The sequence below is a fragment of the Portunus trituberculatus genome, chromosome 38, assembly GCF_017591435.1.
Source record: "Portunus trituberculatus isolate SZX2019 chromosome 38, ASM1759143v1, whole genome shotgun sequence".
In the NCBI taxonomy this organism is placed as follows: Eukaryota; Metazoa; Arthropoda; class Malacostraca; order Decapoda; family Portunidae; genus Portunus; species Portunus trituberculatus.
The window spans coordinates 37,164,043-37,189,789 of record NC_059292.1 but is presented as its reverse complement, the minus strand read 5'-3'; the positions used below and the strand labels follow the sequence as shown (position 1 = coordinate 37,189,789).

Below are 25,747 nucleotides of genomic sequence, written 5' to 3'. Positions count from 1 at the left end.
CGCTAGTTTCAATATACAATTTCATACTGGCAGTGTAGCACCAACATGGCGCGTCTCGGAGTGTGGCGCACTGCAGTCACGTGTGGGACGAGTCTCATTATCAATACATGGCACATTATACTCTTGCATATCCATTTCTGCCTTTGAATATACGCCCATGACCGGCAAACGGATAAAAAAACGTAATATGATTAAGCACTTCACGAAAAATATTCTAGATTCTCTTCTCGCAAAATAAACGCATAGTGTCTTTTTTAGCCTAATTTAGATCTTTTACCACGAATATCATGTCAGTTTAATAGCAGTCTTTCCCTTCTGATCGCGTTGAGTATGATAGCCTCACTTTATATGAGAAGTGCGCACACATCATGACACAAACACTGTCTCTTCCGTGTCACTGATATAGTTGAACGAGGCACCTTGATCGCAGACTGCCTCCAAGAGCAAACAATAACAAATCGCTCAATTCACTCTCTGTTCTTTAAACTTCCCCGAGTGGCTGCGGTGAAATAATTGTAATAGCAGTAAAGCTTCTTAGTGACACAGCAAGAAAAAGCACATGCAACTGGATGAATTGTCATATTTAATATTGATAGTTATTTAGATTCTAATCTCTAAATAATCCTATGTTCGCATCAGTTCATTCGCTTTTCTACTTGTTCCCTGGGTATCTAAATTACAAGAGTTAAGAACAATCATCATTTTTTGCTGTGACAGTGAGTAGGTTTTTGTTACATACCTTGGGAATCGAAGGAACCAATTCTCTGGAAAGGGAAAAGAATAAGCGATCAAACACAGAGGAAATACATTGTTTAATAATAGAATCAGATAAAAAAGTTTATTGCTCGCACAGTAATATACAATAGGACGATTTGAACGAGGTGGTGAGTGAGTGGTAAGCAAAGGAGACAAAGAGAGGCAAGTGAGCCAACACAGCTGCTCTCCGCTGCCTATCCCTCCCAGCGTGCCTTTGCCTATGCGGCCACCGTATCGATTTAATAAATTCACAGCCTTTCCACCTGCGCGTCCCGCACACCTGTCGTGGGTCCAAACTCCCTTCCCCTCTCTCCCCTCCTCTCTCTCGTGCCCTCTTTCTCCTCCCTCTCTGACGTCACACATTCGCCCTCCTTAAACTCAACAAAATACTCGCGCAAAAGATACACAAGAAAATTACAAAATATGCAGCTACATGTACAAAGAAGCTACGAAGTAATTAATCATACAACAAGAGATAACGGATAAAAACTCAGTAACTAAATGTGAAGGTAAATATGCGATTATGATAACAATGAAATAATGATAATAAAAAAAAGTAACAACAATAACAAAAATAAAATTATCTAATGATCCAAAGCAAAAAAAAAAAAAAAAAAAAATATATATATATCCTTTCGTCTTTTCCAGTAGCACTCTAAAGGGAACAAACGGTATCATCAACTCCTAAAAGAGGGGAGTCTATACACTTACACACCTTGAACACTGAGACATTTATAGGAGGGTAAATGTCTTCAGTCCACCTTAGGCAAGCACACAGGAGAGGCCGAGGTGGTGCTGGTGGTGGTGGTGGCGGGACGTGGAGAAGCGCCAGCCAGTAAAGGTTAAAAGGCAAGGCAAACTAACAGTGATGATGCAATATAAGACAAGGCTGAAGGAAATGTCACGAAGTATTTTTGTCACTTTTCTCACTTTCCTGACTGGGTTGGGAGACTTGGGAATGATGACGACGTGAAAAAGGCCAAGAGGAAGAGGAGGAGGAGGAGGAGGAGGAGGAGGAGGAGGACCAGTCATCGGTGAGGGATATTGAATTAGCAACGTCCTCCCAGCCTCTCCTTCCTTCCCGCTGCCGCCGCCTCCGAGTCGTTAATGTCCCTTGGCGGCGGAGTGATAGAAGAAGCGCCTCATATTGCTGCATGGATTATGTTCGCGTGAGGACACCAATTTAAATCCCGTCAGAAGCACCGCCACGGACACCGCCAGGAGGACCAAGGGAAATAGATTTAGCACAAGTTTTGAGATATTTATGAGTTATATGTGTGTGTGTGTGTGTGTGTGTGTGTGTGTGTGTGTGTGTAAACTGGCTAGATCACATGAATTTTTTTTCTACTTTCATATTTAACCTTGCATTTTTCTCCAATATCTATAAAATTGTTCAGTTTTTCATCAATCCTTTTTTTTCATCTTCCCCAATCATCTTTTTCCTTCCAAGAGCGAGTGAGGAAAACCAGCCAATGATCCCAAACGCAAGAGGTGTCACGTTCCCCACAATCCTCTTACACACGACCAATCTTCTCACGGGGAAAGACATACAAATATCTGTGTGTTCCTTCACCGTCAGCCTTACTAGGTGATTTCCTTTTCCTGCCCCAGCCATGGCCATTGCCGCCCGCCTCCCTCATTGCCGTCCAGGAATGATGGCACCAATACCCTCCAACTGCCTCCTCCTGAGTGTGCAGAGATGCAGTGGCAGAATCCAAGTCTTCCGAAGGAAAAAAATAGTTACTGGAATTGTTAATATGTGATGTAAAGTAGTGTTGAAGATCACACTAATAAACAAATAAATGAAAAAAAGATAAAAAAAAAAATATATAAAACAATAAATAAACAAAGAAGATATATGTTGCTATGTGGCAGTGAAAGACTCTGTCAAATATCCTTCCATTCCTCCTTTCTTGTTCTTAATACAAACTACGCTAAATAATAATTCATCACTAATGTCGGCCAAATGCATTATTTACCGGGATAACTATAAATGTATAGTGTAGTGAAACAGTCATTACATCAGGGTAGTTATGTAGTCTACTGAAATTTTCGTTAGTAGTTAGTCAGTGATTAATGAACATAACATAATAAGGGAAGCGACAAGAAGCCATCAGACCTACATGCTAGTCTCATCGTGAATCGTACTCTTCTATTTCTACAAATTTTGATAACAAAATACAACTACTGAGACTATCAGATCCGTTAATTCATAAAGACACCTAACCCCTTCACTACTGGAAGGTATTGTTTACCATGAGTTTTGGGTGTGACTGGACGATTATATTGAGATTAAAAAGGATTATGGAGGTCATACGATTAATGGCCAGTTTTTACTATTTCAACTCCACCATAAGTATCTCAAGCTGTAGAAAATAATCAAACAGTAAACAGAGTAAACATAAAAACTTGTACTTAAGGGGTTAACACTCGGTAATGAATTAATATCGAGCTAAGGTTTACGTATAATTAATAGGCCACATATTGCCAGGTTTTGGTGAGGTACTGTAAGTCAAACAAATACAAGAACTTAGCGATTGTTAAGAGGGAAGATTGAAATTGCTTCCATTCATTTCCGTCCCTCCGTCCTCTCTTCCAAAAAGTTCCACGTTACTTAACTGAGATGGGAGTGAAATGCTTACAAAGGCACACAAACTGTACACTCACCAATGAATAGATAGCGACAATTATGAGTGGGTCACATATATTTAATACTGGTGAGATGCTCTAAGTCAGACAAATGCAGGAAACAAACGGCAGTCATCAGACAAATTGGGCGTCTTTTCCTTCTGCTCATTCTTTTTCCTCTCCTACTTCCTCCCACTTTACTTAGCTGAGAGAGAAGCGAAATACATACAAAAGGAGGCAGGCTCGCGCGTTCACACTCACACACACACACACACATCTACAACACCTTGCTGTTTCTTCTTTCCCTCGCTTTCGCACTTGAATATTCACGAAGCGGCAGGCCTTCCCAGTGCGACAAGAATTCGTGCAAAATCTACATCTACTTGGTGCTGACAACTTTCTTAGCCTCGCCATGGTAACGTGAGTGTTGTGTTTGGTTGAACGAAGGTGATGAAGTGATAGGGTATGGTGATGGGACTGTGTGTGCTGGTGAGGACTGGTGTGAGGAAAGTGAGATATGGTGACGGAAGAGTGTGATAATGAGACATGATGAGAGGTGATATTGGGATTCTGTGATGGTGAGAGATAGTGATGGGACAGTGTATGGTGATGACAGATGGTGGTAAGACAATGTTATGATGACAGGATGATGACAGGATGATGACCGAATGGTGTGTGGTGAGGAGAAATGGTGATGGAGCGATGTATAACGGTGAAATAATCTAATAGAACAGTGTATAGTGGTAAGGGATGATGAGATAATGTATGATGAGAGGAATAGGATAAAGTGGAACAGGAACAGTACATGATAGTGATAGGTCGTAATGGGATAGTGAGGAATGGTAATGGGACAGTGTATAGTGGTGAGGTATAAGATGGGATGATATAGGGGGGAGATTGTGGTGCGGAGAGGGAAGGAAGGACGCAGTTTTGCAAGTGTGTGTGGCCATGGACAGCGCCTCTCGTGCAGCGGCTTTAAGGTGAGGGAGGAACAGTCTTGCAAGGGGGACGGGAATATTCCCTCGAGGTTTGCTGGAGTTTCGGCCAACAAGCGTGCGGGATGTAGACAGCTGGCGAGGTTACAGGAGCGTGACACTATTACCAAACTGAGAAACGCTTGATGAACAACAGTACAGTACGGGGAATATTTAACTCTGGAATGATTTTCTCAGCGGGATTTTACATTATTACTTTATTTTCTCGCTTTTTTTTTAATTCTCACTCTCACATGTCCGTCACTATGGTATTGCACTTGATGTCTTGAATCTATGTTAATGGCAATATACCACGAAATATTTGGTGAACATAACATGATCATTCGCTTCGTCTCATTCAAAACTGATGAGAAAATAGACTTTGTACACAAAAAAAGTTTCATAAAAGAATTGCCACGTATACCATGATGTTTTTTTGTAGCTCAACTCATGCTCTTATCTAAATCATTTGCTTGACTGAGAAAGAAGAAGATGGTTTGTATCATTTTCCTTCAGCCTCACCAGTCTAGCGGGCAGAGCAAGTACAATACTTCTTCCTGAGAATGTTTACCTGTATTGGCAAGCCAGAAACCATAGAATGAAATACGTCTGCTCGTACCTTGATTACTTTTAGAATACTCTAGTTGAAGTGACAGAGGATTTTCATGAAGCTATTGACAAATTGAAAACATTTGTAGAATATTAGTAGGAGGAATACTTTCGAGGAATCACTATTAATCTCTGTGGCCTTTGAAAAAAGCGTTTAAGAATATGGGTGTAGTTCACCAGTACAAAAGACACAGTTTCCCCGCTCCCTCCGTCTTTACTCTTACTCAGTGGAACAATCACAGTACTACATAAACAGCCAAGGTGCTACAGGCAGATCCTAGTGTGATGATTGGCCAGCAGTGATCCTTATCAATATTCCCAGAGGCTCCGTTTCCCCTCCCCTTCCGGTACCCTCACTTCCTCCACGCGCTTCCTAAAGTAACAAGGAAAAAGAAGAAAAAAAGGTTTCAATGCTTTTATGAGATATGATCAAAGTAGAGTGCATTAGAAGATAAACAGTGTGATGATAATGGTGAAGCTGATAAGGGTAAAAAAAGATGATTATAATTATGTAAACGCTACTATGAGAAGATTAATATTTAAAAAAAAAAATGTAATATGAATAGAAATACAATTCAACAAGTGACATCACACTTTAAGCATTCTATTTCCAGCATATTACACCGGAGCTTGCAAGAGTAGCGCCGCGCCGCACCACACCCTGGAAGTTGCGGTGCAAAAATGGATAAATAGACAACAGAGGCACGTCACCTCCCCGCTCAAGTGCCGCGGAAGAGCCGTGCCGGAAGCTTTACATTTACGGGGAAGCAAGAACATTTCCATGTAAGTTGCGAGCCATGCATCACAGAAACACGGGAAGCCTGAGTGTGTGTTTGTGTGTTGGGGGGAGGCGGAGGCACGGACAGGACAGGTAAAGAGAGGTGCACACTGAATAGCGAGGATGTAGGAAACTTAGCAGGTCAAGATAAAAAAAAGAAAGAAAAAAAAGTAATATCTTTGAACCAGAGACACCTTCCCTCTTCCATAAACTAATGTGTGTGTGTGTGTGTGTGTGTGTGTGTGTGTGTGTGTGTGTGTGTGTGTGTGTGTGTGTGTGTGTGTGTGTGTGTGTGTGTGTGTGTGTGTGTGTGTGTGTGTGTGTGTGTGTGTGTGTGTTTGAGGTATTCAAAAGTTGTTTGGCACACCGTGGGAGAGCCTGGCACAATGCCTGGAGTTGTGGAAAATGCTGAGGCAAGCTTTTGTTTACCAACGGAATGGCTGTCCGCACACACACACACACACACACACACACACACACACACACACACAGAGTCAAACATTTTATGTCGATTGTTAAGTTCATAACAAGATCTTAACGTAGATTACTATTTTCAAAGAAGAGTAATATACAAGAACGAGTAATATGTCAACCCATAATAATTATAAGTGATAAAATGGCTTGGTGACATTTTCCTCTGGTTGAAGTGACATCTTCTTACATTATGGAGCGCATCTTATTCGTTCCTCGCTCATTATGTTTGTTTTTCAAGTTATCGTACGTATTTAAGCTTTTGAGGTGCTTAAAATGTTCATAATATATCATTACTTAGCGTGTCATGAAATCTGAATGCCAACAAGTCCTGAGAGTAAACCTTTTACATATTTATTGTTTTATTGTTTCTTTTTCACATAGAAAATTACCACAGAAATTAAATGTATGTATTGTGTGTGTGTGTGTGTGTGTGTGTGTGTGTGTGTGTGTGTGTGTGTGTGTGTGTGTGTGTGTGTGTGTGTGTGTGTGTGTGTGTGTGTGTGTGTGTGTGTGTGTATGTGTGTGTGTGTGAAAGGAGGTTCTTTGCCAACTATTGCCGCCGCCCGCCCAGAGGTCCCATGTCTAATAGTGCCTGATTCCACCTAAGGTAAGATCATCTGTCGACGAGCAGCACTCTTCCTCCACAATTACGGTAGCTTTACCTCACTCCACACACAAACACATCCACTCAAGTTTCACATCTGGCAAGCAAACCCCGCGCTGCATCACCATCCACTGCTCCATCGGATTCCCTATAGGGGAAACATTTACCGCCGCTTGGACGAAGGAAGGAAAGCCACCTCTCTCTGATTACATGCTGGAGAGCGGTGTCTTTATTTCCTTATAGTCTGACCTAGTAGTCTCGCTGCAAGTATCGAACCGCTGGCAGCTCGGCGTCTCCCCGCGGACTCGAGGCTGGCGCAGAGGAGGGAGGTCAGTGTTGGTGGGGCAGTGCGAGAGTGAGTGTGTCGCGGCCTCCGTGTGGCAACCTTACACGGGCGTAGCCGGCCACTGCTCAGGTAATACTCCCGTTGGCCTCTACCATGCCGGGAGAATAGAGAAAAGTGTCTTTAGTATAACACATAACGCAGGTCTTTCTTTGCGAGTGCGTGCAGGCCCTCCGGCGTGAGGGACGAGAGTAGGGAGGCTGTGGAGGTGCCTCGCTCTCACTACTCCCGGGAGAGATTCACCCAATTTCACTGTGTCGCCTCCTAGCGTGTTTTATTAAGAGATAAAGTGTCTGGAGGGGAGTTTTACGCCCAGTGTGAGCTCTATGAACTCTGTAAGCCCAGGCTGGCTCTGGCCTACCACGGGCTGAAGCTGCTGCTGACCACCACTAAATCGGGAGGTATAGTGATTGCCAATTTTGAACAGGGTTCCCTGAAATGATTAGGGTATTCGTGATGACGGTAGGGTGGGGAGGATTGGGACAAGGGAGGAACAAGCATCGCTTTAGAGTTAAGAGGGAAGTCTATATTGAAGCGGATCGTGACAGGAATTCAAATAATTTTAAGGCAGCTCTACGGGGAATGGAAGACAAGGCTAGTACTGAAACGTGGAATCAGGAACAGATAATCTAAAAATCAAGAAAGTGTTTATGTGAGATCCACCCTGGGGGAGCCAAAAAGGCCTGAGGACAATGACCGGCCTTGACAGGGCCGCGCTGAGCTTCATAAACTGTGTTACTGTGTCAGTGCCACGGCCGCCGCTGCCGAGAGCCGCTGCGGCCTCCCCAAGACGCGCTCTCTGCTATACTTAGGCTCATAGCCCGCCGCAACCACGCTGCAGCTGTGGGAGCTTCTCGTGCTGGAGTGAGGCGGGCATCGCTAATGGAATGTAAACTTGTGGGTGAGAGAAGCGGACAAGATCCTGGTGGTGGTGGTGGTGGGGGTGGTTGTGATGGTGATGGTGGTGGTGGTGGAGGTGGTGGTGATGGTGGTCGTGGTGGAGGTGGAGGTGGTGGTGGTGGAGGTGGTGGTGGTGGTGGTTGTGGTGGTGGTGGTGGTAGTGATTGTGGTAGTTGTGATGGTGGTTGTGGTGGTAGAAAGGTGGTGAAAGTAGTGATAAGTTGTGTGTGTGTGTGTGTGTGTGTGTGTGTGTGTGTGTGTGTGTGTGTGTGTGTGTGTATGTGTGTGTGTGTGTGTGTGTGTGTGTGTGTGTGTGTGTGTGTGTGTGTGTGTGTGTGTGTGTGTGTGTGTGTGTGTGTGTGTGTGTGTGTGTGTGTGTACAGACATTATATATATATATATATATATATATATATATATATATATATATATATATATATATATATATATATATATATATATATAATTTATTTTCTCTCTCTCTCTCTCTCTCTCTCTCTCTCTCTCTCTCTCTCTCTCTCTCTCTCTCTCTCTCTCTCTCTCTCTCTCTCTCTCTCTCTCTCTCTCTCTCTCTCTCTCTCTCTCTCTCTCTCTCTCTCTCTCTCTCTCTCTCTCTCTCTCTCTCTCTCACACACACACACACACACACACACACACACACACACACACACACACACACACACTCATCATTAAGCAAAGGCAGTTGCATATGAACTGCATACAAAATCGTTCCTCAGTGAAATGCTTCTGTATGAGGAATGTTACTGGGGTATCGGTGCTGCTAATCTGGCCTGCAAACGAGCACACACACACACACACACACACACACACACACACACAGAAAACATACACACAAATGCAATCAATAAAAATTTCTAATGGTCAGCATAACCATCACACGACTGAGCTATGTTGCAATGAAAGTTAGTCATGGAGACACAAACACATTTCACAAAATATTCACAAAATAAAAGCACGACTACATATAAACAACTTAATAGATCCCAAACTTCAGGGGTTCCTTTATAACACGACACCTTGACTTCCACCCTATACGTCACACCTCTCTTGACGATTCACTCTGCAGCGTCTCTCTCTCTCTCTCTCTCTCTCTCTCTCTCTCTCTCTCTCTCTCTCTCTCTCCCGTCAAATTTTCCAGCGCGGCCTCCTATGTAACGTAATACCGCACTAATTTGCGTCATCCCCTAATATAAATGCGAGTGCCACTAAGAGAGAATAGGCTCGTTGGCACTACACTGGCACTGTACACTGAGAGAATCGTGTGTGTGTGTGTGTGTGTGTGTGTGTGTGTGTGTGTGTGTGTGTGTGGGGAGGGACAGAGATGGTCGTTTATATGTACGGGCATCAATTAATCTACGTTTGTCAATCTACTTGTCCATTTACGTATGTCTGAGTGTGTGTGTGTGTGTGTGTGTGTGTGTGTGTGTGTGTGTGTGTGTGTGTGTGTGTGTGTGTGTGTGTGTGTGTGTGTGTGTGTGTGTGTGTGTGTCTTTAAGTGGATAGGAGTGGGTTAGGAGATGAATTGTCTATCTATATGTATATTTGTATCAATCAGTCCTTCTCTAAATCCGTGTTTCTGTACCTAACTCTCCATCTACATTTAGAGCATATGATACTTCCAACGTGTGTGTGTGTGTGTGTGTGTGTGTGTGTGTGTGTGTGTGTGTGTGTGTGTGTGTGTGTGTGTGTGTGTGTGTGTGTGTGTGTGTGTGTGTGTGTGTGTGTGTGTGTGTGTGTGTGTGTGTGTGTGTGTGTGTGTGTGTGTGTGTGTGTGTGTGTGTGTGTGTGTGTGTGTGTGTGTGTGTGTTTAAGTGGATAGGAGTGGGTTAGGAGATGAATTGTCTATCTATATGTCTATTTGTATCAATCAGTCCTTCTCTAAATCCGTGTTTCTGTACCTAACTCTCCATCTACATTTAGAGCATACGATACTTCCAACGTGTGTGTGTGTGTGTGTGTGTGTGTGTGTGTGTGTGTGTGTGTGTGTGTGTGTGTGTGTGTGTGTGTGTGTGTGTGTGTGTGTGTGTGTGTGTGTATAATTGAAATACTGAAGAGATGGAGGCAGCGTCAGGTGTTAATGAGATATTCCCAGATTTTACTTAACTGGTGCAATACGAATATCACTCAAAGGAGCAAAGACGTTGTGGCACCGAATGGAAATGAGGTGAACCCGCCTTTGCTTTACCCCACACTCAGACCTCTCTCTCTCTCTCTCTCTCTCTCTCTCTCTCTCTCTCTCTCTCTCTCTCTCTCTCATGCCGGTCAATCAAACCTACCGTCTTTTTTCTATCAAGTTATTTCATTTAAAATTTTTTCCTCATTTTCTTTGATCTATTTCTTCTCTTTCTTGTTTTCTTCTCTCTTAAATATACCCCATTCTCTCTCTCATTTTATTTTGCATTCTCTTTCTTCTTCATTCTTCTCCTTGTCTTGTTTACTCTCTCTCTATAACACGCAAAAGGAAAAGAATAAAAACTCATTCCTTCTCGTAAAAGCGAGGAGAAAATTTCAGTTTCATAGTGTACTGCATACTTCATTCAACCGTAAAGGTAATTAAAGGAAAATGTACATTCAATTTGCGGGTGATCAACATTTTTACCTGTGTATCTCTCACCTTTAACTCTTTCACTGCTCTATGACACTCGGATCTTTTATTACAAAACAGAGAGGCAATTATTTTTTCTGCAGTCACCTTTAAGCATTTTTTCTTCTAATCACTGAAAAATCAAGCTTTAATACCTTCCTTCTCGTAGGTCCTCGTAACGAATTTGTATATTGTTTTTGGAGCTACGAATTGTTCTATATCAAAGTGTTAATTTTATTTCAGCTCATTTGAATTCTCTTTATCTATTCTTTTCATCCTTCTTATATCCTGAAGGCGCTTGTAAAAATAACGCCTAGTGTTCTTAAATCTTGAGTTCTCGATGCGCATATGATTGTTCTTTTTTATTTTAATGTAAGAGAGAAGGATTGGTTAAGGGCAACAAAAATAATAAAAAAAGGAGGCAATTCGTGGTAATCGCAATACTTTGTTTAAAAGTAAAATAGAAGGTTTGATATCAGTTAGATCAAGGAGCAGCAAGGGATCTCGCTTAAAAGTAATGGTTTGGAGCCTCTCATGCAACCAGTTATCAGTGGCAAAAGCTGAAATTATGGAACAGGTCAAGAAATAATCGTGCAAATGAGCAACATGAAGACAAAACACAATTTTTTTCCTTGTAGATAATTGAATGTTAAGTGAATACAAAATGAATGAAAAGTTATGAAATGTAGCCTTACTACATACTTAGTAAAACGGAAAAAAAACATGATTAGTCTATGCAAATGCTGAGTGAATACTGAATATTAAAATTGCACTCGAGTATGCGTCTTTCAAAATGCTTACAAGTTTGTGAATGATAATGTGTAAGGGATGCTGTGTAAATATTACTTGCAAGATATACTGTGAAAATATACTGTGCAAATGATGCTGTGTAATTCAAGGTAAATTATACCTTGCAAATGATATTATGTGAATGATCCTGCGCAAATTATAATGTGCAAAAGATGTAGTTCAAATGATGTTGCATAAGTGAAACCGTCAACATTGTCAGACGATATTGCATTAATGATATTGTTTGTGTAGCTGATGAAATATAATTCACATTGGAGGAGAATATGAGACGGAAAAAATGTAAGACAGACCAAAGTCACATTCAAGATATCACAGGAAAACGTAAAAGCTACAAAATGATGCAACGTTTTAACACTTCGAACACGATACAAAAAAAAAAATAAAATTAATAAACATCAAGAAAACTATGCAAGATTGTCAAATAACATGCCACTTTGGAGCTTATATGACCATCGCATGTTTATTTTTCCCGCATGTTAATTTTTCCATCTTTTCTTTATTGAATGGAAGTGGTTGTATTCATATTTTGTGCCCCCTTCACACTTTTATGATAATTTGAACGTTGATATTATTTGTTCACTTCTGTATCACGTCTTACTGTGGCACAAACTGTTCCCTAATCATTCTGCCACCGCGTCACAGGTGCAGCACGCCTTATGCAGCAGCTGGCCACATTTCCAAAACAGATGCTAGTGTGGTGTCCTGCTGCCTTAATGTGTGTCCGTAAACGCTTTCGACTTCCATACGGATTACTTTGAAAGATAAGAAATACATATTCGGATGAAATTATGTTCTTTTGCCTTGTTGGTGGAGCAAAATTCTAATAAAATTACAAGAAAATTTAAAACACTCTTCAAAATAGGCTAACTTCTACAAAAGCGTGTTTAAAGCAGTCGAAACAATACAACACGTTTGAGAATAATGGACTCCAGTGACAATTCCTATTCTTTTATTGGTGTAAAAGCGTCGGGGAAATTACTAGAAACGTGAAAGCACCCTTGAGAACGCAGCAACTTCCACTAAAGCGGATTCAAAGCAGTCGAAAGAAGAAGGCGAACCGTTTGAGAGCACGACCCACAGTGTGTCTTGCATACCTCGCAAAGCCAATGTATTGTTTGCACACTGACTATGATTGTGTTTCTGGTCCACTGCTTGGCCTTTGCTTGTTTTGCGTGAGGCTGGAGAAGGGAACATGCATGATACTGGTACTGGTAGTATCTTCTTCCAAACTTCAATAGTATTTTCTTTCTTTTCTTTTTAGTGACTATGTACAGCCTTTCGTTTCTCATGACTATATTCTTTATTGTTCGCGTGCACTATCATGAATAATTGTAAAATGTTGCTGTGGCCTTAAAGGAAGCTTCCGTGATAGTTGTGATAGTTCAGTTAAGGTTGTACATCATCGACATGAAATACACCCATTAGAAAGAGATCGATCATATTTGTGGACATTGAAAAAATATCGTTATGAGATGAGAGTTCTAGAAATTTTGCAAGCACATACAGATGTGATTACTTAATCTTATCTCTCTGGAGGAATGAAGACTGTAGATTTTCTTTCATGGTAGATTTCAATAAACTTAGTGTGTGTTTAAACAATAGAACAATACAGTGCCTTACAAATTTGATCGTGAGTTCAGAAAATTATAAGGAAATTTGGAAATGAAGGTAAGTTAACAGATAATCACATGTTCATTAAAAAACCATAAGAATGAAAAGCGTCAATATAACACTGTTGACTTATCATGTCTTACCGCTTGTCCATCTAATATTACAACACATTTGCTTTACTTGTTAACTGCTACGGATCAGACTTTGAACTTGAGTGACTAGGTTGTCAGTGAAGCTTTAAGTGAAGTGCTGTCCAAAACAATGCTAAGTATGTCATTTGACTAGTGTTCCTAGATGAATTCACTGAACAAAAGCAAAACTATGTATACGAAAAGGTATGAGATGCTCAGTCACTGCCTGTGGAGTCAGTGGTGTCTTTCAAAAGGATAAAGCTGTACCAGACTTAACCAATTGAGTATCATGACGCTTTTCCGTATTCATTTTGCTTACTATCTGATGATTTTATACAACTTCAGAACATATGTGGGAGATTAAAATAGTAAAGACTGTGGCCATTAATCTTCTGACCTCCGCATCTCTTCCTAATGTCAATAAAACGGTCTACTTGTACAGAAATCTCGAGGTAAAATTGTCCCAGTATTGTAGAGGTTAAACTCGGATAAAAACCCAAATAAAACGCAAACGTCAATCCTTGTCTTCGCTCAGTAAATAAATGTGATGATTTGAAAAAAAAAAAAAAACAGAATTGAGAAAAATTCCGGTTTCAAATATTCGTTCACCGCTGCTGTCTGTCCGTCTGTCTGTCCGTCCGTCTGTCTGTCTGTCTGTCAATAAACGCAAGTTAAAACACGCTTCACGAGGTCTTCATTATATTCTTTTCGAGTTTGTTTCTGTCAGTCAATCAGTCAATTAGTTCATCCGAGTGTGTGTTTGTGTGTGTGTTTGTGTGTGTGTGTGTGTGTGTGTGTGTGTGTGTGTGTGTGTGTGTGTGTGTGAGAGAGAGAGAGAGAGAGAGAGAGAGAGAGAGAGAGAGAGAGAGTGTGTGTGTGTGTGTGTGTGTGTGTGTGTGTGTGTGTGTGTGTGTGTGTGTGTGTGTGTGTGTGTGTGTGTGTGTGTGTGTATCTTTGTTTCTCTCCTATCTATCTTTGTACGCTCAGTTTTAATCTCTCTCTCTCTCTCTCTCTCTCTCTCTCTCTCTCTCTCTCTCTCTCTCTCTCTCTCTCTCTCTCTCTCTCTCTCTCTCTCTGTGTCTGCCTCCTTCACTCCTTAATAAACTACTCAAGACACACGTACGTTCTTGGAAACGAAAAAATAAGAGGGAAAACATAAACCTTCTCCCAAAACCACGATAATGAAGGTGATTTGAGACCCAACCTGAGGCGTGCTGTTACCAGAGCACTGTGACCACACACCGGCTGACCTAACAGGACCAAAGCTAACAGTACTGGCGGAGAAACTTTTGTTATGAGAGAAGGGGAGCAAAGGGAGGGGTGAGAGGGAGAAAGAGAGAGAGAGAGAGAGAGAGAGAGAGAGAGAGAGAGAGAGAGAGAGAGAGAGAGAGAGAAACATTACCTTATAAAATTTTGTTACATCGTTTCAGTTATTGTTAGTAATATGAATCTCTCTCTCTCTCTCTCTCTCTCTCTCTCTCTCTCTCTGGTATTGCCTTGTACTTCTTTACGTCTCCTAACACGAGTAGGCAAAAAGAATACGTCGCCACGAGGCATCACTGACATTTTACCCATCATTCGTGACGTTAGCTGGGTGAGCAGTGACGTTAATGATGGCAAACTAAAGAAAATATTAACAAAACCCTACGGTGATTCATCTTGACTGCTTATAACAGATTTTAGTGAAAGTTAAAGGGTGTGTTTCGATGCTTCTAGTGATTCTTTAAACACTATGACAGATATAAAAGTATTAGTTTGAGCAAAAAGTATTAATTTAGACAAGATTCTACAGCAGTAATTACGAAACACTAATAAGAACCTAGTTAGTCATCTCTGTGGTCTTTAATACATTTTGTTAGTGCTTAAGAGTCTTGAAATACCGACGTAACTCCTCTATAAAGACTCAAGTAACTTATTGTACATATCCTCTACTCTACCTGTGTTTATTGAGCGTCTACATAATTAAGGTAAGATAGAATACATATTTTCGTATATGTATTTATATGCAATTCGATTAACGATTTCTGCGACGCTTCGTTAAACATGTTAAATGAGGAGAGCTTTTTTTTCATACCGATCCGGAAAGTTTGTACGTATAATTAGCGTAGAACGTAAACACGACACGGGGAGAGGAAAAGGAAAGTTGCAGGTCTGTTTATCGATTCTCTCTCTCTCTCTCTCTCTCTCTCTCTCTCTCTCTCTCTCTCTCTCTCTCTCTCTCTCTCTCTCTCTCTCTCTACCGTTCAATTATCAAGTATCAATGTCAGTTTTCAGTTTGTGTTACGTGTTCAAAATGGAATCACTACACTGTGCAAGGCTCGTAAAAGTGCGTAACTGTACCCAGGTATGTGTGTGTGTGTGTGTGTGTGTGTGTGTGTGTGTGTGTGTGTGTGTGTGTGTGTGTGTGTGTGTGTTTGTTCGTGGGTTACAGGGAGTTCGTTTCAATCGACGTACTCCTTCACATAAAAAAAAGGAAAAAAAAGAAAGGAAGAGGAAAAATCCGAATGGAGTGGCTCGAAATCCTATGTTGTTTGAAATGTTCTCTCCAAAAATGGTGCTTCAATTCTATTCCCCCACGTCGCTGCTAGATTTGGGGAGAGCAGCGGAGAGTGGCGTGTTTTGAGAGACTTCCTTCATCTAGTCGTGAGATTTCCTACGGCTGTGTCATTGAGTCCCTTACACTTCACTCAAGAATGTTTACTGAATTCTCACGCGGTATCACAGATGAAATAGCCACAGTATTCACTATATTATTATTGGTAAAATGTTAAGTGTTCCATTCCCCTTTTGACATGATTTTTTAGGTTATACACTGGAGATGTCTACTAATTTCTTTACCAATAAAGACTCATTATAGTGTTACCTAATGTCCTTTAATTACGTATTTCTGTGTCGATTTCTCTATTTCTTCAGCAAACACAAAAAAATATCAAGACACTTCAGAAAATAAACTGGGATCTTTCTTGTTACTCCTATTCAGTTTTTTTTTCTTTTTGAGGGAATAATGTTAGAGAGTCTTATTTAAACGACCTTTTTTTTTTTGCCACGATTTTACTATTTCCTCAGCAAACACAAGAAATATCAACACACCTCAGAAAATAAACTGGGATCTTTCTCGCTATTCCCTTTCTGTTTTCTTTTCTTTTTAAGGAGAACAATGTTAGAGAGGTCTTATTTATATCTATAGTTTTTGCCATTAGACACTTCTCCTCATACACAAAATCCCCTCACATATATTCATTTTGAGGGGAACAATGTTAGAATGGTCTTATTCATTTTTACTTTTTTTTTGCCATTAGACACTTTTCCTCATATACAAAAACCCTTTTGTATATTAATTTTGAGGGGAACAAGAGTGGTCTTATCTAAACATATCTACTTTTTTTTTTGCCATTAGACACTTTTCCTCATGTACAAAACCCCTCACGTAGCAGCAGCAGCTTAAGAATAAAGTAATGAAGCCTTAAGTATTAACCTTTTTTTCTTTGTTATTTCCATTGCTACCAGATCTGTTCTTTTCTTCGTTTTCTTTTACTATCCTACATTTTCTATCCTTATGTTTTTTTTATATTTTTCTCCACAAGCACTTTCTCCCTCTTTTCTGTTTTACTCTGATCTAATTTGTCTTCTCTTACTTTTTCTCTTTATTCACGTTTTCATTCGCAACCACTCTCCTCTTCTCTTCCTTCTTTTCTCTCCTTTTCTATGTTATCTTTATGCTTTACTTTATCCTATTTTTTTGGCTAATCTTTACTAGCTTTACCTAATCTACGTATTTCTCTCTCTCTCTCTCTCTCTCTCTCTCTCTCTCTCTCTCTCTCTCTCTCTTATCATGTAGACGTTATCGGGTTTACCTGCTTATTTACTGAGTTTGTTTTCCTGTTTGTGAGCAGCGCGTGAACTGAAAGAGAGAGAGAGAGAGAGAGAGAGAGAGAGAGAGAGAGAGAGAGAGAGAGAGAGAGAGAGAGAGAGAGAGAGAGAGAGAGAGAGAGAGAGAGAGAGAGAGAGAGAGAGAGAGAGAGAGAGAGAGAGAGAGTTAAATACATACACATTGCTCGGTTCGATGGCTGGGGTGGAAAAACGGAAAAAAAGGTCCAGTCGGTTCACTTTGTCGATATTTTTTTCCTGGTCGCCTGGTTTCAAATTGACAGCGTTTCCCTGGCGGGCTTAAATTACAGCTCTAACTAACCTACACACACACGCGCACACACACACACACACACACACACACACACACACACAGGGATCAAAATTAGAAGCGAAATTACTCATGATTATATTCAGATGACAGGACAGACAGAGGTCACCTGTGGATGGATCTGTTCGTGACTTGAAGTGATCAAAGGTAAGCTGGTGATGACAGGTGGAGGACGGAAGGGTGATGGGATGGAAGGGTGAATGTGAGGTGATGGAGGGAGATGAGATGGTGGGTTTGAGAAGCACTGGATTGGAGGAAGTTAGTGGTGGAGAACGGTAGGAAAGGAAAGGAAAGGATGGATGGAGGAGTGACAGGGAGTGATAGAGAGGAAAGGGAGGGAAATAGTTCATATCAAGGAGTTTCAAAATTGTATATCGCTTCACAGGGAACAACTACAGCTATTTTGATTAACATTTACATTACCTTCAAAATTACAACAGCTGTAGTTTATATTACACAAACAAGTCAGAACACACACACACACACACACACACACACACACACACACACACACACACACACACACACACACACACACACACACACACACACCACCAACAACAACAACAACAACAATAATAACAACAACAACAACAACAACAACAAAGGATTATATTCTTGAAAGGAACAACAATGAAGATGAACAAGCAACCACTGTGTTCCGTTCCGTCAGTGTTCTTAACATCCCTTCTCTCATTACCCTCTCCCAAGGCAGCATAATAAGCACCAGACCAGCATGGACTCGTCTCGTGATGCTTAGACACAGACAATTAGTGACTTGCGGAAACAGACAAGGGTGCTGGGAAAGGTCGCTGCCGCCACAGAGAAGCTCAGGTGGCCGCACAGACCCCGACCCGCCCCGGCACCTCCCTAGCGTTGTGTGAAGTGTGCGATGAGATTAATAACTAAACATAATAGCTAAACGCGTTGAAAAGGAAAAAAAAAACGTAAAGAAAGTCAAACAGTTACTCTCTTTCATTAGTGAACTTATTTCATTAAGTTGTGGACGTGTTGCTTGACGCGTGACGTGACGTGACGTTACGTGACGGGAACAGTAACGTGCGACAAATTACAGCCAACAAACAGGACCACGTCGAGGACTTCGACTCTCCCTTCTTGCTCACTTCGCTTCCAAATAAAGGTAAGTGGTATTGTTTTTGAAATAGAGTAAGATTCTTTTTTTTTTTTTTTACATCTTGCACAGGTGGAAGCGTGTGTTTCATCAGTGCCGACGGAAACCAGCGACATTATGTTTCACGTCCATGCAACACTTTGAGGCGTGGACGTTGCTATGATCCCACGTCAAGTGCGCGAATGTGACGTCAAAGAGAAGCACGTAGCTACAACCACGACTGAAAAAAAAACCACATTAGGACAAAGGACAAAAGGTCACAAAAAACTAATACATTTACAATAACATAAAAAAAAAAAATCATCATGGCCATCAATATCAATCATGCTCAAGAAACAAAATCATTTTCTTTTTTTCAGTCTTTCTTGTGGGGGAAGGGGAGGAGGGGGATCTCACGTCTAAATGGAAAAACAAAAGAACTGTGAGCTAATAAAAAAAGTGATCTCGTGGCATGTTTTCCTCTTATGCTTGAATGGACGAGGAAAAAAACCCTCGCACTAATAAAACAAAATAAAGTCACCCAGTGAAAGGTGAACAGACCCACAACCCCAACGAATATATATACTCCATTCAACAAACTTTTTCCCTGCCTCACCGTTCAATTAAATTCCACGGCGCCTTTCCATTACCGTGAGTGAAATGTTGCCATAACCAGCCAGGGCTTAGCTCAGCGCGCTCTGGTGACGCGGGAATTATATACAAAAAAAAATATATTTCACGTGTCGGGTGATGCCAGAGCAGGCCGACAGCTTAACGTGATTACTGGCCACCTTTCAACCCCAGCCACCACCTCTCCCCTCCCCAAGCCACGCCCCGCTAACCGCCTTCTTTGCCAGCCGATGTTTGAGACGGGAAATGTGCGTGGCCTTATTTTGTTGTGCTTAATGACGGGCAGAGAGAGAGAGAGAGAGAGAGAGAGAGAGAGAGAGAGAGAGAGAGAGATTGCATAATTTTACGAAAACTTGCCTGCTCTTTTGAAAATTAATGAACTAAGTGTTGTGTTTTGTAAGATGCTAACTATAAAACATTATTTTCTTGGAATTGAGTTACAAAAGGCCATTTTCATAACTCGATACCATCCAGATTTCAAGGGTTAATTCTGAGGAGCAATACGTAATGTGGTAATGTGTACAGAGCAGCAACGCAACACTAACCAAAAGAATGCAGTGACCTTCCAATAATAACATGGAACTCGTTCGTTTCAATTTGTAGTTCACTTTATTAGCGGAGACTCTTAACCCCTTCAGTACTGCGACGTATTTCTACCATAAGTTTTGAGTATGATTAGATGATTTTATTCATGGAAGCCAGATGATAAACAACCAGAGTCTTCACTATTTAAATCATCACCAAGTATCTGAAGCTGTACAAAGTCACCAAATACTAAGCAGAATAAATATGAAAACGTGAAATGGTATTGAAGCGGTTAAGGGAAGGATAACATGTCCCTTGCCTTTTTCTTATCATTAATATATCACAGATCGATGAATATGATGTTGGCGATTAGAAAACTGATGAAAAGGTTAATAGAGTGAAAGGTGACGTGTTTGTAAGGATGGGACTGAGGAAGGCATAAATAACCTATGTTTTGAGGTTTCCTTTTGGTGATGCAACCATGAACAGTCTAAAGAAGCATATTCAGCAAATCTACCGCACTCTGTTCCCATAAATCACTGGAGTTCATGAAGGTGAAGGTAATAGCGTGGGTGCTGGCGGCTGCAGGGTGTGGCGAGGATGACGTGAACCTGAACCAACGAACCCTGAAGCAATGGTCTCGGATCTATTTAATTAATGAAAGGTGACGCCTGATCTCTCTCTCTCTCTCTCTCTCTCTCTCTCTCTCTCTCTCATGGTGGAAAGGATCAGTACACTCGCATATTGTGTGAGAAAAAAATTATTTTCTTAACGAGGTTTGACTGTAATGGATCTGTCTTTTTAGCAATGTGGTGGTGGTGGTGGTGGTGATGGTGTGATGATGGATATATGATTAACATTAATTAAGCCAAATTCTTAATTATGCAATAGTAACGTCAATAATAAAAAAAAAGCAGTAATAACATAAGTTACATTAACAGTATGAAAACATCGATATTGCATATAATGATGATGATGATGATGATGCTGATGATGATGATAAGAATAGTAACAACCAAAACAAGAAAAATGATAGTGATAATAACAATGATATCAATAATAATGATAGTAATAATAACAATAATAATAATACTAATAATAATAATACTACTAATAATAATAATAATAATAATAGTAATAATAATGAACATCAACAACAACTACTACTTCTACAATAACCAGTAACAAAAAAAAAAAAGACAAATCATTTCACCAATGGCTTTCAACATGAAGTTCATCAGTCCATAACCCGTCACCAAATCCCTTCAAGTGAACCTGCTGCATTCGACACACACACGAAAAAAAAAAAAAAAAATCATAAAACGAATGACGTGACGAACTTTTTGAAATGATGGCAATCTCTCCACTTCACCATAACTCATCCTAATGACACACACACACACACACACACACACACACACACACACACACACACACACACACACACACACACACACACACACACACACACACACACACACAGACAGACAGACAGACAGACAGACAGACAGAGAGACAGACACACACACACACACTTATCTGAGAGGCATTCAGTTGTCAGTACTCACCACTGTGTTTGAGGCAGAAGTAGACGGCAAGGAGACAACACTCGGCCTTCTAATTGAGGCAGGAATGATTTAATGCTTTGTATCATGTAGAAAAGCTATGGCACTTATTGAGAGTATATTATTGAGATAGTATATTTGTAGATTTCGCGTGCAAAAGAAAATGTTTAGCTTTGTGACTTTTTCCAATGACTGTTCGCCTTGCTCCACCACCTGGAAAAGTTATCATTAATATCTTTTATGAAGCAGCAAAGTTCGTTCATCGCTCGGTTATATAACGACTCGCTCACTGAGAACAGCACAGCGCAACACTTACAGAACGTCGAAAACACCACGGGCTTTCATTCGCTAGTACACTCAGCGGTCTCCTACTCACTCCTCCGCTCGGTTTGGCCCGTCTCAAACTTCCGTCTCTTGCTCCCTGAGGCACATTCATAAAACACCTACTGGCTTCTCGTTACTCATTGGAATTTCTACATTAGAGAGATGCCTTGACAGCAAAGGAATCTCAGAACTACTCGATACATGTATTTGTTTTCTGAAAGAGGAATGAAACAGATGAAGTGACCGCGAAACATTCGAAGCAGTGTCGAGTGAGAGTGAGGTTTTGACCCTAATCGTGAGGCAAGTGTTGTGAACCTCCTTCAGACTCTCCACGAGATTCTATCCTCCCAAAGGTGCTCAGAGAGACTCTTGATCTCCTTCCTCCCTCCCCCTCCCTCCCTCAACCCGTGTACCTCCACCTGCTCCTCTCCCTCTTCCTCTTCCTCCATGTGGCTGCCGCTACCCGGACGAACCACCACCACCACTACCACCATCTCCCCCTTCCTCCCTCCCAACTTCCTCTCTCCTCTCGTTCTCTTCCTCTTCCTCCATGTGGCCGCTGCTGCTCGGACCAAACACCAACACCACCACCACCACCTTGACAGACCCTCCTGATGGAACCACATTTGTTCGAATCTGGTCCTGAAATCTGCGCCCCATCGATTCCTCCCCGTCTGCGCTATCGCCCACTATTTCTTATCTTAATGGCTTCCGTCATATCTCCAACTACCCAATAATTTACTGGGCGGGTTATGCGGGGCCGGGAGTTTGTACAGACGTGGCGCCTGTCCCCTACCACTGGATTCCCAGCTGCCTAGGTACCCACGTCCCTACTCACTCCTCCTTTTGCCTCTTACCTTTCCTCCCTACCCTTCCCCCTCCCAGCGTCATCTCTTGAACGCCAAATGGGAGACGTTTTAAAATTACGTGCATTATCGTGATCTTTTACATTTATTTTTTTTGGTGAACGTGTGTTAGTTAGGATTATGAGTGGGGGTTTGTGTGGTGCTCTAGAGTTGTTTTAGGTCATCTTGTGCGACTTCAACCCTTTCAGGAGAGAAGTATCAGGACATCGCGGAACTTAATCAACTTTTGTGTTTTGGGGTGTGTGTCTCCTTTTTTACTTTTTTTTCGACTTGACTTCTTTTAACGGGAGGTTTCAAGACATTTGTTCCTGTCTTTCGGCTGACTTTTTGACCTGCAAGGGGACTAACAATTAAGTGGTTTTTTTTTGTTGTTGTCCTTAGTCAGATTCCCCTCTTACATAAATAAATGATTATGAGGTTTTAGCAGACAAGAAAATAGGAAAACAAGGGAAATTGTGAGAAAGTATCAAGCGTAAACGTGGCAATGCTTACATAGAAATGTTTACTTATTTACACCTATTATCCCCATGTACAAATCTGCTTTAGAAGTCCCTTTTGTCTCGGCAATAACGACCTACTTGGTGAGTGTATTCTATCCATCCATCGCTCATTTTATAACCAGTTCCTTCCTGGCTTTTCCTTTCAATATACTCGTAAGTTCGTCTAACTCAAACTTTTTTTTCTGTCTTTTCAAGATTAAGGACCATGAGGATATTGTTGATGCTCTCATTGTCTCATTGTTACATTGGTTAGAGAAGGTTACTATACCATTCACTGCAACTCTACCACAACAATCATTAATTCTTGGGTGTGTGAAGGGCAATCCTCTCAATTCCTGAGGTGACTTCAGTGGAAAGCAAGAGTACCAAATCACTAAACGTTTGTCCAACAAGATTCACTGTTTCTGGCGTGGTGGTGGCGTGTTGGTGGCGCCTTGGTGGCGTGGTGGTGGTGTGGTGGTGGCGTGGTGGTGGCTTGGTGGTGCTGTGCTGGTGGCGTGGTGATGAAGTATTGGTGGCGTGTTGATGGCGTGTTGGTGATGTGGTGCTGGCGTGTTGGTGGAGTGTTGGTGGCGTGGTGGTGGCGTATTGGTGGCGTGGTGGTGGTGTGTTGGTGGCGTGTTGGTGGCGTGCAGTGCTTATATTTATTTAGAGTTTGAATTCTTCCATTAATAGAAAAAAAAGATTGGAAATATGCCCCCACCCTGAAGCGGTCTGGTCTCCGGTATTCCAATCAATGAAATTAGCAGAGAAATCCTGGCGAGGCATTAATGGAATTTCTCTTTTCAGTCTCTCCATCAATAGAGATCAAAGTCTTCATTATATACACATTTTATTCGTACTCACTGTTTTTTTTTCTTTTTTAATCTTTCACTGGTTCTTTTGGGTCTTTTCCCTTCCCACCAAACAGCCGCTCCAGTCTTCCTTGCGATTTATATTACGCTAAAATTCACACGAGAAGAAAAAACAAAAGGTAAAAAAGAAAAACTGGTTAAGATCTGCAAGGTGGGAGAGCTTTTCCTTTGATCCTTCTATTTATTTCTAAGTTTATTTCATCGTATTTTGTTTCCTCTCCTTATGCTTCCTGTCCTCCTTTCTCCTCCTCCTCCTCCTTATAACCTCCATCAAACTTTTTTGCTTATTCTTTTCCAATTATTTTTTTCCCTTGTTCCTTCTCCTCTTGCTCTTCACCCTTCCCAGTCTTCGTATTTTACACACACCTTGCGCTTCCTCCTCCTCCTCCTCCTCCTCCTCCTCCTCCCTCCTCCTTCTCCTCCTCCTACTCCCAACCTTCCTCCTCTTCATCATCATCTTTCTCTTCCTTCTCTTCCTCTTTTTCTTTTAGCATTTTTTTTATATATTCTTGTTTTCTTTCTTTACGAGTATATACTTCTTGCCTCCTCCATTCCCTTTTTCTTTTTTTTATTATTTCTTATGCAACCATCACCACCACCACCTCCTTCTCCTTCTCCTCCTCCTTCTCCTTCAGACCACTGCAATGTCCGAGAGTGACAGTAATTAACTCATGGAACTTTTATGAATCTACGCTGCAGTTTTAATAATTCTTGACGAGTTTGTTAATGAGCAGGAGCGTCTCAGGTGCCACGCTGGATTAAAACGCCTCGTGGGGAAGAGACTGTGGCGAGCGTCTCATTATTTTTTCTTGAGTTCTTGTGTAATTAAGTGTTTTGATATCCTGCCTCCTTTTTTATCAGTTTTTTTTCTTTTCCATTATCATATGCAGCTTTCAAAACGCTATCTTTTTATATCCTGGCTCTTTTTTTTTTCTCATTTTCCTATGCAGGTTTCAAAACACTTTTTTTTATTTTTTATATCCTGTCTCTTTTTTGGTAGTTTTAATTCTTTCGTTTTTAAATTCTCGTATGCACACTTTCAAAACGCTCAATTTTATAAGTCTCGTAAAAAAAAAGCTACTTCTTCGATACCTTAAAGAAATATTCGCTAGTTTTGTTCTTACCTCGTGTTTTTTTTTTTTTATCTAATTAACACTTTCAATGCTATTCTATGTCAGTATCAACTTCAATTCAATGTGGGATGCAAGAGTCGATAGCACTGCAAGCAAAGTAAGGAGTCCTTCCTTATTAGCATCTACATAAAAGAGAAGATAAATTTTGAATTCTGTAGTAAGTTTAACATTCAGAGGTTGCTATAGGAAACAAAGAAGTCTCAAAGAAGTTAGTCATTATTTGAAGGTGTGCCAAATAGCAGTGATCATATTAAGAGGCTTACTTTCTTAGCTACAACCTCTTCGAAACGTAATCAAAATTTCAACAAACATAAGATTGGCTTTACATTCTTATTTTGCTAATATTTATCCGAAGAGTTTACTGCACTGATGTCACTGATGAAAAAAACGACTTTAACAGTAAAAAGGTTAGTTATGTTAGCTTTTATCATTCATATTAGTGAAAGTTTTAGTTATAACAAACATCTCTCATATCTGTCACTCACATCAAGATTAGACATATTAATGAATGACAGAGGAAATAGACAAGCATTATTTGTATAGAAGGACTGCTACAACTAGGTTTGATAGAATCTTTCATCTCATTTTATATTTTCATGTTATTTATGGTATGAAATTCTATATCTTATGTAAGAAAGGACCGGGCAGGGGTCAACTAGAGGTGAAAAAAGGATTAAAAAAAAAAAGTCTCTCAAAGAGCCTTCCAAGAAAGAAAATTCCAGCAGGAGAAGCGAGAGAGAGAGAGAGAGAGAGAGAGAGAGAGAGAGAGAGAGAGAGAGAGAGAGAGAGAGAGAGAGAGAAAGAGAGAGAGAGAGAAA

The 25,747-nt window shown here is 40.9% G+C and overlaps 1 protein-coding gene across 3 annotated transcripts in view; it reads left to right on the top strand.

Moving 5' to 3' along the window:
• Positions 1-7,136: 7,136 nt before the first annotated feature.
• LOC123514729 overlaps positions 7,137-25,747 on the top strand; it is a 425,201-nt gene continuing 406,590 nt past the window's right edge. For 2 of the 3 annotated variants that reach the window (XR_006677693.1, XM_045272810.1), the window contains exons 1-2: positions 7,338-7,567; positions 18,133-18,562. The gene's annotated coding sequence lies outside the window, so the exon portion shown is untranslated. Of the gene's footprint in view, positions 7,239-7,337; positions 7,568-18,132; positions 18,563-25,747 lie in introns of those variants that run through there. The other variant, XM_045272811.1, reaches the window with a different exon arrangement.